This window comes from Rousettus aegyptiacus, unplaced genomic scaffold, assembly GCF_014176215.1.
Source record: "Rousettus aegyptiacus isolate mRouAeg1 unplaced genomic scaffold, mRouAeg1.p scaffold_m13_p_14, whole genome shotgun sequence".
In the NCBI taxonomy this organism is placed as follows: Eukaryota; Metazoa; Chordata; class Mammalia; order Chiroptera; family Pteropodidae; genus Rousettus; species Rousettus aegyptiacus.
Window position 1 is genome coordinate 29,733,495 of NW_023416289.1, and position 13,813 is coordinate 29,747,307.

The window sequence follows — 13,813 nt, forward strand, 5'->3', positions numbered from 1 at the left end:
TTTCTATGTCCGAAACAAAGTAAAATAAAACTAAAGAAGCTGCTGCCTCTTCACGCAGGTGTCAGAAGGGAGCCGAGTTGCTTCTGGAGAACAAGCCCATCCTCCGGACACTGAGGAGGGCGTTGGAAGGACCAAACTCCTGCCACACGCGGGCCACATGGTGAAGTGATGGCCCGGCGATGCCACCCTGCGCGCCCAGGCCAGGTCGTCCCTCCCCTGAGACACAGGATGCCCTTTCCTGACCCTGAGACCGCAGCATCAGGGCCGAGCACTGGCAAGCCACGTGGACGGAGTCCGGACGTGGGGACCGTGTGACGCCACAGCGGTGAGTCGCTTCTTCCTGTCTTGACGTTCCGACCGGCACTGATGCCAGGCGAATCGGGTCTCAGGTGTGTGATACTCATTCATTGAAGGACTCCTGCTGTCCAGTTCATGTCACCTGCACACACCTGCAAACATGGCTTGGGGACACTAGTATGTCTGTGCCCTGTCTGTGGCTTAGACAGGGCACTTCTCACACGAGTTCATATTGTCCTGACTTGGCCTAGGGAGAAAAACGTAGCTCTGTTTTCGTGATGAGGAAGAGACGGGCTCAGAGAGGTTGAGGGACTGGACAAGGCCACACAGCAAGAGGACCCGAGTGGCGACCTGGGCTGCAGTCAGGTCCCTCACGTCGCTGCCTGTGGGGGGTGGAACCCCCCAGGTGATGGCAGAGCAGCCATGTCATTGCTCCTTTCCTCCCAGGCTCATCCCTATCCTCCTTCCTCCTGTTTTGTGTCTTCCCTTCTCCTCCCATTCACCAAACTTGGTGCCCCCAAGGCTGGAGGTACCACGGGGACAATGAGGTCAGTTGTGGGTCATGGCGGTGCCTCACCTGGCTCAACCTCAGTCCTCAGAAGCGGAGTGGGGAGTGTCTCCCCAGGAGGGTCCCCAAGAGTGTCTCCCCAGGCCAGAGGCAGAGGGAGGATCAATGTCCCCTGGGGCATCCTCATTCATTCATTCACTCAGCAGCAACTTGTGGGTTGACCTTGGGGGTCCAGGCAGGATGCCAGGCTGCTGCCCCTCCCAAGCTCAGAGACTCAGGAGGAGGCAGTCCTTACACACAAAAATGGCTGGCCCTGCTTCCCCCGTGCTATGGAGCAAAGGAGGGGGTGCAACATGCCGGGCAGCAGCTGAGTGAGGGGCTGAGCAGGGAGGGAGTTCCGGGGCAAAGCCCACCCCAGTCGCGGCTCCTTGGAACAACCTGTCTGTCAAGGACATGCAGTCCACAGGCCATTCCCAAAGTGTATCTGGTTACAGCACCAGATCTTGGTCTGTGGCTGTGCCATAGGGTGGAAAAAAGAAGCATTTCAGAAAAAATGTGCAGCGTTATATGGAAAAATCATAATGATGGGATGTGGGGGGAGAAGGGCAGAGAAGGGCATCTGTGTATGTGAGTGTGAGTGAGTGTGTGAGGATGTGTGTGTGAGCAGGGGTGAGAGTGTGGGTAACTAGTATCCGTGTGCGTGAGAGAGTGCCTGAGGAGGTGTGTATGTGGCTCTGTGCGCGTGCGTGTGACTGTGTACGTGAGTGTTGTGTGCCTGAGTGTTATGCGCATGTGTGCACCTGGGCTCTTGGCCTTTGGCTCTTTTTCCAAGATGCGTCTGGCACGTCTCCTGCTTCTGGCCTGGAGAGGAAAGGCGTGTGCTCACTCTGGGAGGAGAGGCCGTGTGGCCACCCCTGCTCTGCTGTCGCCCCCCACCCCCAAGTCCCCTCGCTCGTCCCCACTCATCCCCTCTCCTGGGGCCTCTGCATCCAAACAGGAGCACTTCATCCCCACTCCCTGGCCTCCGCCCGTGCTCCCTGCTGGCTTCCTCAGGCCCCTTGCCCAGACTTCTTTGAGTTTCCTCCAATATTTTTAAATCACCTTTGATGGCACCCCGGCGAGTGTTTGCATCTGAACCCCTGCTGAACGCCCGCAGTTTCTCAATTCAGATTTCCCAGAGGGTTAAACTGGAGATACATCCTCTACCCTTATCCTAAAATCTTCTATCATGTGGAGCACTTCCAGGAGGGTTTAGATAAAGGGGCCCCTTTTAATGGAAAGAAGGGACACACTGGGCAGGGATGGGTCAGGGACCAGCTGCAAGCAGGGACTTTTGCATTTTGAGGGGGAGATAAGTATAACTGAGTGAAGAAGGGGCAGCTGTGCCCTCCCTGAAACGTTTGCTGGGCTCTGGCAGCCAGACCTGGTGGCTAGACTGGCCTGGTGCTCCCCACACTCGGGGGTTCCCTCCCCAGCACCTGGTGATGGGAAGGCTGGGGCTGCAATGTGCCTGCTGTGACATTTCTATGGGGCTTGTAACCATGGTCACCCATGAAGCCATGCCAAGAGGTTTTTCCTGTGTGCGTGGTGAGAGTTCTAAATATCTTCCACCTCTTCAAAGTCCTGACTCTTTTTGGACAGTTGTTGTGGGTTGAACTCTGTCCTCCAAAGGACATGCTCAGTTCTAAAACCCCTGTACCTATGGATATGACTTGTTCGGAAATAGAGCCTTTGCAGGTGTGATCAAGTTAAGATGAGGTCATTAGAATGGGGTCCTCATAAGACGAGGAGAAGAGATACCCAGGGAGAGGCTGTGTATCGACAAGGCGGAGGTTGGGGGTGACACGTCTATCAACCAAGGATCTCTGGGAGCCACCAGAAGTTGGGAGACACAGAAAGAGTTTGTCCCTCAGGATCTCTGGAAGGAGCCGGCCCTTTCAGTAACTTGACCTTGCACTTCTGCCTCCAGAGCTGTGGGAGAGTGGATTTCTGCTGTTCCAGGGCTCCGTCTGTGGGGCTCGGTGACACAGCCCCGGGACACTCATGCGACAGTGCTTTCGGGCCCTAAGTGCCCACCGAGTGCCCGCCGTGTGGGACGCTCGCAAAGCGCAGGAGGCGGCAGGAACGGCCCCTCGCACCCCGCCCCGTGCTTTCTTCGTGTTGACTCCCCTTTCTTCTGCCCTTTGGTCGCTTCACAGTCTCATCTCCTATGCCCGCTCACTTCGCCTTCGAGTTCAGAAGTGTGGATTTCAAAGCAAAGGACATTTGGAAAATAGTTACACTAAGGGTTGCAAGTTGAAATTCCAGTCCTCCACAGAAAACTCCGGAAAGGAATTCTCTTACCCACCCATCCCCAAATGCCCTCACCTTCCTCCTCTCTGGAGCCCCCACACTTTGCAATGGCACTCAGATCATGGCAGCAAGATCTTGTTGTAGATGTTTCTGAAACCCACTTGCTGACCTTGAGGATCCGTAAAGATAGGAACCAGGCTTGTCTTGTTTACTCCCAGGACCAGGGACCATGCCTCACACACAGCTGGAGTTCTGTGCACATTAGTGGAGAGAGAGCGGAAGGGAGGAATCTGTGGCCTCAGTGCTGTGCCTGACCTCTGGGCTCTCCCCCATCTCTCTATCTCCCCTGCACCTGGCCTAGGTGGCAACACAGGTCCCAGTATCCCACTCTTAATTCCCTCCCTGACTCTAGATTGTCATCTCTAACCCTAACCACATTATCACCAGACAGCAATAAGATTGAGAGCATGTTAGTGTCCTGGGGCCGCCCTAACAAAGACTCATAAACTTCTCTCAAAGTTCCGGAGGCAGAGATCTGAAATCAAGGTGTCCATACGGGCGGCTCCTCTCAGCATCTCTGGGGAGGGTCCTTCCTGCCTCTCCAGGGCAGGTGGCCCTGGTGGTCCCAGGCTGGTCGCAGCATCACTCTGCAGCTTGGGGCAGGGCATGCATATAAGCTGCCTTGGGAACAGTGACTTTAGGCTTCGTCTTCCATCTTTCTCGTGATAATGCGGATCGCAGTGCCTGCCTCACAGGATCTCCCGGGTGGGCGTGGGCTCAGCGACCATTGATTCTCACTCTGCTCTGGGTTAGTTCAAGCAGGAAAGTGATCTCTGGGAGTAGACGTTTTTGTAGCAGATTTTGGAGGCTGACTCTGAACTTTTGAAACCTGCAACTTCTGTTTTGGGTAACACATTCTCATTAAGAATCTGGAAAACAGAAAAGTAAATGAAAACGCAAGAAGACACCCAACAACTATTATTCATGTTTCGGTGTATTTACTTTCAGAATTTTTTTTTTTATTATTATGAATCGTTTTAATAGCTGGGATTGATCTGGAAAAAACTTTTTACACAGCCCTCGGGAGGCTTGGCTGGGTCAGATATCATAAATGGGCTTTATTTTTAGTGCTAGACACAAAAGTTTGGCAACAGGTCCTGGTGTGCTGGGGCTGGGGCTGGCGCTCCCATCTGGGGGCAGATCAGCACGTGGGCCGATCTCATCTACCTGAGAGATGAACCATCTGTACGGTCGGTGTTCAACAAACAGCGTTTCTCCGAGGATTTCAGTCTTTTCCGAGACCTCAAACATAAATGGATTTATTTTGCATCTCACTGAAACGAATCAACCAAAAGGAAAATAAAAAGTCAAACCAGGATAAAGAGATAAAATCAGTGTAAATATTTTCACCAATTTTCCAATATTTTTCCTCAAGAAGAAATACTTGAGGGAGTCTGCTAAAGGCCTTGACTGAGCAGTGTGTTTGCCCCGCGTTCCCAGCTTACCCGAGACCACCATCCTGTCCGATGTCTGGAAAGTCGCGGTGGCGGGAACTGCCCTGCTTCCATGGACGTAGAGTGAGAGACGTGATTCGCTGTGGTCGGTGGGAAAGGAAGCAGGGAGCGTTGGAGGCAGTTTGTTTTTAATCCCGTGACGAGCCATGAGCTGAGGTGAGGCCGCACGTCCAGCAGGATCAGACACGGAGGGTGTTCACGTGGACATCAGCTCACCAGATGAGTCAGCCGGCATGTGCTGTGGGCGTCTGGTGTGTTCCCGTGCTGCTGGTCCCGGCTGAACTCAGTTGGACAGGCACTGGGCTGGTAGGAGCTCTCCCGAGTCCAGGGTGCGGCTCCTTGTGATACAAAATTTGTGCCTGAGAGAGCGTCAGTGTGTGTGCATGAGTGAAAGCATGTGTGTGTGTAAGCATGTGGGGTGTGCATGAGCATCTCTAAGTGTACGGATGAGCGTGTGTATGTGCGGTGTGAGCGCATGCATGAGCGAGTGCAGAGCATACAGCCGAGTGTGTGCGTGCGCACGCCCCTGAGGAATGTGTGATGCAGCTTCAGCCTCTCTTCCCCCCGCCTCCCCTACACACTGCTTCCTGCAGCAATGGCATCTGTGTGCTTCTTGCTATTCTGTGTGCCCAAGGGGTCCAGTGACCATCCAGCCACCCACACATCTCAGAACCGCTGTCTCCAGTAGGTCCCTGAGAGGACTGCCAGGGGCGCTTGGCCCTTCCCTTAGGGGCACACTTTGCTTTGGGGAACTCTGGGCTGTATTGGTGGAGTGTGGAATCTGAAGTACTAGGCGCCTTTCTCAGGGTCTTTTCCATTTCCTGTCCCACTCTGCCCTCCATTTGGAAGGGGCTCCTCATATCCTGTGTTTCCAAGTTCCGGGTGCTTCTAAATTTCCTTCACAGTGGAACTGGCATTTGGGTTTCTAACTCCACGTACTGCTCTTGCCCTGAGATTTCAGGGAGGCGAGGACAGCAGAACCGTCTTCGCACTTCCAGCTGAAATCTGGAAGCGGCTGGAAAGAGCCTGTCCAGAGGTGCCGTCAGCTATTTGCAGAAAAACCACTTCAGTGGTTTGTGTCGACTCGTGAGAATGCTCTTCTTGGCAGATGGGTCAGGCACCTGTGGCAAAGTTACCCATAATGCAACTGACACATTCTTGAGCAAGGCCAACGTGTCTCTTCCTCTGGATCCCCGTGAGCACTGGACATAGAGAGCTGCTTCCCCGGGCTCTATGCCCAAGCCCTTCTTAGATTAGTGGCAGCCAGGAGTAGGGGGTGGACGAGGCTCTTGGTCTGGCAGCAGAGCAGGCCAGAGTGGCCACTGCCCAGCCAAGTGCAGGCCAGCTGGTTCACGGCTGCCCTTGTCCACAACCCGCTCTCCTGTCCAGCTGCATAGCTCGCTCAGTCTGCAGTCCTTCCATCCAAGGAGGAGGCTTCCAGCCTAGGGGACATGAGTCGGCACAGCTAGAAAAGACCCATAAGCCCCATGACAAATGGGCAAGAGCACCTGGTGCTACAGCCAGGTGAGCGTCTTTCTCTGCCTGCAGCAGCCTACAGAGTGGCTCCTTCCAACTCTTTGTACTTATAGCCTGACTTCTGCTTCTGTTTTCATCACATGGCTTGGGAGAAACACCGTGACCTTGTCGGGCGACCCCACAGTGCACGATGGTCTGTTAACTCCCTTTTCTTCTCTTCCCGCGGCCCAGAGTATGAAGCTAGGCTGGCCTAGTCCACTTGGAGCCCGGGGTTTGCACCGTCCCGTGGGGTAGCCTAGGAGCCTCTTTTGGAAGCTTGGTAGCGGCCACCTTGGATGGGCCCTATGCACTGGTGAGAAGACACTAAATGCCTTGCTCTGGAGATTTCCACGGGAGGGAAGGGCCCGTGCACACAGGCATCCAAATGTGTAGCAGTTGTTCTCCTCAGTGACAAGTGACTTGAAAGAGTTTGGTTTTGATGAGAGTTTGATTAAGTTTCAAAAAAATTTTCACCTGGCAGAGGCATGAAATAGCCTAAATTGGAGCGTTTGATTGGCCCACCTTCTCCTGAGAAGAAAGCCGTCTAAATCTGCTGAGATGCTCAGAGACAAAACAGCCTTGGCATGTCAGTGCCAGCGACCGTCCCCGGCGAGGAGACGGGACAGGAGCCAGCGAGAGCCTGGTGTGCTCGTTCGCACGGCAAGGGGCCTGCCGCTGTGGTCTGTGTGTTGGGGTGCCTTCTGCCTTCTCGCCCTGTTCTCTTGCCCCTCAACCAGCACCACACGAACCTCCATAATTTTGAGCCTCTGTTTGGGGATTTGGCCTGTTTGTAAGTGGGTTTTCCATAAGTGGTTTCCCCAGGAACTTTTGCTGTTTAAGTGCTTTTCCAAAATATGAAATTATCTTTATCTGAGTGAGCTCACTGGCTTTGGTGGGGGCTGGTTCATCTGAGGGGGCCGTGTACTTCTGAACCTAGAGGAAGAAACGCTGGGGAACCAAAAGGCTGCAGAGTCTCCAGGACACCTACCAAAGTGGTCAGTGATGTAAGGGAACCTCTGTGACCTTCTGATATCACTACAGATTTCTAATGAGGCCCCCGAGGAGAAGTTAGCATTCAGATGACGATGACCTCAGCTTCTCTCTCAAGTGAGCCACAGAATTTCAGAGCCATCAACTCTAATATTACGGATGTGCTGGGGTTTAACATCCCACAGAACCAAGCTGCCCAGGAGCCAAGCAATATTGTGCCTTGGGGGCAGGGAAGCCTTTTCCTCAGAGGTGCAAAGGAAGCATGCTGAGGAAGGGCTCAGCTCCCACCAAGGGTGCCCGAGGGCCGCCTGGGTCAGCCGTCTCTTCTGGGGCATAACAGCCTCCAAGGAGCCCTCGCCATCTGGGGAGACTGGACTAAAGCGCCCCTCGCAGATGGATGGCTGTGGTTGGGTTAGTCAGTGGTTGTTTTCCAAGGGAGGGAGAGCAGCCCTCTGCCCGCGACGGAACGTGGAGTTTATCTCCCCACGTCCCGAAGCCCTCCCGATCCCCACGTGGCTGTCAGCAAAGCTTCATTCCCATCAGATAAAGGCTGGGATGATCTGGACAGCGTGCAGATTTATCCCAGGCTGACTCACAAAGAAGGTTAAAAAAAAAATAAAACAAAACAGAAATTTAGGCAGAAGTTGTGGTACTTTCCACTCCCTGCACTTTTCCTGGGCTCCGGATCGTTAGTGAAGGGTTTACAGAATGGCCGATGTGGGGAAGGCTGAGCTAAGGCCTCGTACCGGCCCTTCCTCTCTCCTCCCTCCCAGCAGCCGCAGTGTCCATTTGAAAACGTATCTGCCATTTGCTCAGGACACTGGGAAAGGAAAGAAACATCAGCCAAAGTCTCAGGTTCCCCAAGAGCACGGGCCTCGTGGCCGCATGGGCGGGCGACGCGAGGGCCCGAGCCTGGTCAAACTCCGCTGCGCCGTCTTAGAATTCTCAGCAATTGTTGGCAAAGGGCCCCACGTGTTCATTCTGCACCACGGATGATGCGGCCGGCCCTTCCTAGTAATGTTTAAGTCCCAGGAGTCACTCCTCGGTTCCTTGCCGTCTCTACACACCCCTCCCTGGCCGTAGAATTTGGAGTGTGCGTCTCATTGCTTTCCGTTTTAACGACTCGTGTCTTTGAGTCGTGTCCTGGCGAGACTGGCTTCAGAACAGCGCCTCGCATCTCCAGTTCCCTCTTTTTTCACAGACGCCCTCATGTCAGTTGTCACCCCCACCTCCAAAACACATGCTAGAGCCCAGAACTGGGAACATCGGCCCGCCCCAGCCTGCCTCCCTCCTCGATGCCACTCCCTCACCCAGGCTTGAGTTGGAGCCTTCGCATCTCCTGGTTCTTCCAAGGGTATCATCTGCCTTCCCCAGAGCAGACTGCAAAGCTAGGTTTGAATCCAGCTGTATCGGACTCCAACATAATTTTCCCTTCATCTGTATCGGGGGGGGGGGGTCGAGGGGGCGGGGAGGGGTCAGTAAAAAGGGCGATGAAACCTCCAGAAGATGCTCCGTACTACCTTAAATCTCTGCCTCCTGAGTTAGCATTTTGAAAATCAACATTTCAAATGAACTCAGTATCTCAGAAGAGAAAGACATCAAACCATTGTTCCCCCGCTGGGACTTACAAGGTTAGTAGACAGTGGCACAAACAACCATCCCTCTCGTTTTTTTTCCCTCACATAATAGACTTTCAGAGCAGTTTCAGGTTTTCAGAAAACTGAGCAGGAAGTACAGAGAGTTACCATGAACTCTCTTTCCTCTCCCCTTCTCCACTCTCCCACCCCGTTTCCTCTGTTATTAAAATCTTGTGTTAGTGTGGGTGCAACTTTTCCAATCGATGAGCCAGCATTGGTACATTATTAACTAGAGGCCAGAGTTTACATTAGGGCTCTCTCTTGGTGTGGTTCATTTTATGGGTTTGGCAAATGTATCATGACATGGACCCACCATTATGGTATCATACGGAGTAGTTTCACTGCCCTATGAATCCTCTGAGTGCCACCAATTCATCCCCGTCCTCCCTCAAGCCCCGGAAACCACTGATCTTTTTACTGTCTCGATAGTGTTGTGTTTTCCAGAATGTCATAGAGTTGGCATCATACAAGTGTGTGGCCTTTTCAGGCTGGCGCCTTTCACTTAGTAATATGCATTTAAGGTTCTTCCGTGTTTTGTCATGGCTTGGTAGTTATTTCCTTTTAGTGCAAATAGCATTCCACTGTCTGGATTGACCACAGTTTATTTATCTGCTCACCTACTGAAGGACATCTTGGTTCTTCCAGGTTTTGAAATTTTGGAGTGAAGCCATCTTCTAATCCTCATCTGTTTGCCTCTCTGTGGCCCACACCAGGATGTGAGTTCCCAGAGGAAGTAATTCCAGCCTATTTGTGTCCAGATACCCAGCAGCACCCACTGAGAGATGTGGCAGCTGCTTCATCAATATTTGTTGAACTGGATGGTGGGGAATAGAAGAGAAGACAGATCCTGACTGAGAAGGGAGAGAGGAATTGGCCCTTACGTCCCCGTGGAGGGATGGAGAGCCACACAAGTGGCATTCGTGGTGGTGAGGGGCGGGGGTAAGGGTCGCAGGAAGAGGACATCGAGGGGAAGGGCAGACCCTAAACAGTCGCCAGTTTGTCTAAGCCTATCGCAGGCAGCTCAAAGCCTCTCTTCAGATCTCTTGGGATTGGAGACTGAGGTTTGTAAATCACCACTTAATTTAAACTCTTTAAAATACCTATCTGAGAATAATCCAGGACCAAGGAGTAGTTGAGTAAAGTCTACATTTTCCTATTGGTCCCCTTAAAACCATTTAGATCCCAATCTTCTCTAGAAATAGGGGGCAAAATTAAAGCAGCCTTCACTGTTTCTCACCCATCAGAGCCTCTAAAAGTTCATTGTCCTTTGTTGAGAAAAGCAAAATGCTCTGCTTTGTAGCAGAATCATTGAGCAAAGAACAAGCAGCTGAAGGTTCCTGTTTAGTCTTCTACAGCCCGGGGACCAGTCCTCCTGGGGACATCACTTTCTGTTGGGCACAGGTCCAACTTCACTGATTCACCTCCCCTTTCTGATTATCTTTGGCATCAAATGAAGGATGAGTGACAGGTTTCATCTGACAAGTGGGCTAGGATTGATTGGTAATGGCTGCCTACAGGGCAGGGTTCACGCTCTGTGGTAGATTAGACATGTCTGCTCTGGTACAGGAGAGGGAAGTGTGGTCACACTCATGGCTCTGCCATCGGGTACTCCATGCTCTTGGGGCTTTTCCTATTGGTCCTCGTGGTTTTTGTTTATTTAACAATCCAGAATTGTGAGTTGGTGGAGTAGGCCAGGAAAAAATTGAAAAGTAGTTAAGTCGATTTCATTTTTTCTTATGCGGTTAAAAAGAAGAGAGGATTCTTTATGTTTTTAACATTGACTTGTGAGAAAAAAGCAACCAGGGAACTTTTGGATTCTCTTATACACTGCTTTGCCTTTAGATAAGACTTGGAATGTGTGAAATGATGGCTGATGTCTGAGCTGGGTCTGCTTGTGAATTTCCATGTGTTTACCGTGGCCCCTTGCAGGCTCAGCATACTCCCACCTTTAAGTCATTTCAGAATTGAAGTTGTCAGTGGGCAGGTATTAGGATGCCCTGGTATAGAAAAGGCAGGTCAGCTGGACAGGCTGGGAGGAAGCGCCTGTCCTAGAGCGGGGTCTTCTGCCCCATCCTCAGAGCTGTCTGCGCCCCATGCAGAGTAGAGCCAAAGGCCCACGCACTGCCAGGCCCGAGCGGTGACATCGGCTGCCCGTGGTGGTATAGGGAATGATTTTCAGTGCCTGGTCTGCCCCAGCCTATCCCAATTTGCTGAGGGAGGCATTGCAAGTAATCTGTTCCCAATCATTTCTATTCCTGACATTTAGAAATGACTCTCTTGAGGAACATTAGGACAGATTCAAGTCATTCCTCTAATAACTGTGTAATGATAAGGGAAAGGGAGGAAAGGAGAGGGGGTGAGAGAGGACAGATTGGGGGAATTGGAAGGGAGGGAGAGAGACAGGGGCAGAGGTGCAGAAGGAGGGTAATAGCTAGCAGCCGGCAGTAGCAGGGGTGGGGGTACTGGCTTCCCTATGCAGGTCAGATGTTGCACACATGCCGACAACTCAGCCTCGACATCCATTACACACCGCTGCATGACAGGACCGAAAGGGGAATGTGGTGATAAACAGCACGGAGCAGGAACCCGGGCTCCGTGGGGATGTAGACGCATCCATCAGAACAGACAGAGAGTGGGAATGGGCCACGTGAAACGTGGAGCAGCTCAGAGGGGTCTCTGAAGACTCCAGAGCCATGAGGAGGAGGCAAGGAGCCCCGCTTGTTGAAATGGGGCTTGGGGACATACCGGGGCACATAACCAGCTGTTGTCTGTGGCCACGTGGCTCCCTCTAGCTGGTTCCGAGGCTATTTTAAAGAGAAGGCACTTTTGGTGTGAAAAGCTCCCTGAATTCCCCAGCCCTTGACCCCGCCCCAGCTTTCACCAGGAACCCTCAGTATGTCCAAGCTAAAGCTACTAACCCTCTCAGTGGTGTAGGAGTGGGAGATGCACCAGCCCACCTTCAGATCCACCCCAGAGGCTGATGCGAACCCTCTCCTCCTGCAGACTCTGGCCTGCACCAGCACCTCCAAGGACCCGGGACAGCTGCTCACGTGCACGTCTGCTCACATACATCTACACATCTCACACGGGTGTGCTCGTGCACATATCTGTACACATCTCACACAGGTGCTTTCCTCATGCACATGTCACATATACTCTCACAGGCACGTCTGCTCACACATGCCTCACACGCGCTCATCTGCTCACATACATGTCTGTACACCACACGTCAGCACACACGCTCACTCAATCGGTGAATCTCCATTCATTCTAGAGCAGTGGTGTGGGTTTAAGGTGCTTTTGTTGCTTGATGAGAAGTGCATTTATGACCTGGGAGGCTCAGGAGAATGGGCCCAGACACCTCCATCAGGTCCCAGGTGATGGTGGGGGACACAGCTTGAAAGGGGACTGTCCTGTTATGATGATTATTTCTCTGTTACACACCAGCAGCCTGAGATTTATGGCAAGTACATGTTCAAGCACCAAGGGCAGGGAGAGGGAGCGCCAGGTCTCCAGCCATCTTCCTAATACAGTGACTCATGTCCCGCCATGTCCTGCCACAACACTGAACGGGCTCTCCACCTGCAGACTTGGAGCTGGGGTGACAGAGGTGGAGAGGTGGAGAGGAGGTGGCAAGGAGCACACATGATGGCACATAAGTGACCGAACAGGGGCCCGGTCTGCTCTCATGTCTCCTCTGGGAGGCAGGCGGGTAAGGGACCTGAGTCCTGGGCCTGCAGACTGAGCTCCCTCCTCCCTGAGGAAGGTTAAGAGGTCTCAGCGAGGGATCAGAGCAAAGCCACCAGGACACTGCTGGGAGATGAGACTGCGGGGAGAGGCAGGGAGGCCGTGGAGGAGAGGACTGAGGGTGACTCAATGTTGTAGAAATGCCTGGGAGTGTAGGACTCACAGGAGATGGGAGGGGCTGTTCCTGTCACAGCCGTTGACAAGACAGGAGGAAGTGAGCTGCAGCCTATTGAGTAGGGGTGATTGTGGGGCTGGGGAGATAAACTGAAGACTGTGTGCAAGGAAGGCAGGACACACAGACACACCGACACGTGTACATAGTCAAAATGCAACATTCACACACACACACACACACATACACTCTTAGTGTCGCATATATACACTGACATTAACACTCATTCATAATACACACATACACCCATGTACACATAGTGTCACACACAAATGCAACACATTCACACACTTATACACTCAAGCCACACACAGACACCCTACACCAGAGCGTAAGAGCTTTAATGGAGCTGTTGGCAAAGTGTTAGCATAGAGTACAAGTCAAATGTGTGTGCCTGGCAGAGCCTCAGAGGTGATGTTCACCTGGGTTTTGAAGATCGAGTAGGAGTTCACTGGCAGAGAGAGGAAGAAGGCCGGAGCAGGATATGTGCAGGAAATGTGAGTGGCTTAGTCTGGCAGTGCCTGGGCTGTGCCGCTCCAGCTTCCACGGGCACAAGGATGCTCAGGGAGCTTGTCGAAATGCAAATTCAGAGTCACTTCTCTGACATACTGGGGTGTCTGGGATGGGGCCCAGGACGCACAGCACTTTGCGAGCACCCCAGGCTATTGTAATACGGGTAGGCCTCTGGCCCCTGAGACACGCTGGCACGGGTTGTCAGGGGTGAGAGTGGAAGGAGAGTAAGGAGATGAGACTGGGGCCAGACATGACTTGCCAGTCCCCGTGTCCTACAGGCCACATGAAAAATGGGGAGTCAGCACAGTGGCAATGACCCATCCATTAAACAAAGGTGGCCAGGGGCCCCAGGGGCAGGCCCCTTCTGATGGTTCTGGGAACAGGATGTCTGACCTCAGGGAGCTCAGTCTGGGCACAGGCTTCACCAGACCCACCCCCACCGTCATCCTAGGATAAGCGGGCTCTACGCAGAGCACAGAGAAGAGGCAGACAGTCTGGGGCAAAGGGCAGGGTGGGGGGTTCCCAGGACTGGGCCCAGTCTCAGAGGAGGTGAAGCTGGACCGAGCCTTGAAGGAGGGCCATGTGCAGCCAGGCAGCTTTCCTCTCTACTCCAGAGGTTCCCAACCAG

General features: G+C 52.9%; 1 protein-coding gene across 2 annotated transcripts in view; it reads left to right on the plus strand.

Moving 5' to 3' along the window:
* ZNF469 (zinc finger protein 469) overlaps positions 1–13,813 on the plus strand; it is a 288,356-nt gene that overhangs the window by 118,419 nt on the left and 156,124 nt on the right. For both annotated transcript variants that reach the window (XR_001594964.2, XM_016129457.2), the window contains exon 3: positions 59–325. The gene's annotated coding sequence lies outside the window, so the exon portion shown is untranslated. The remainder of the gene's footprint in view (positions 1–58; positions 326–13,813) is intronic.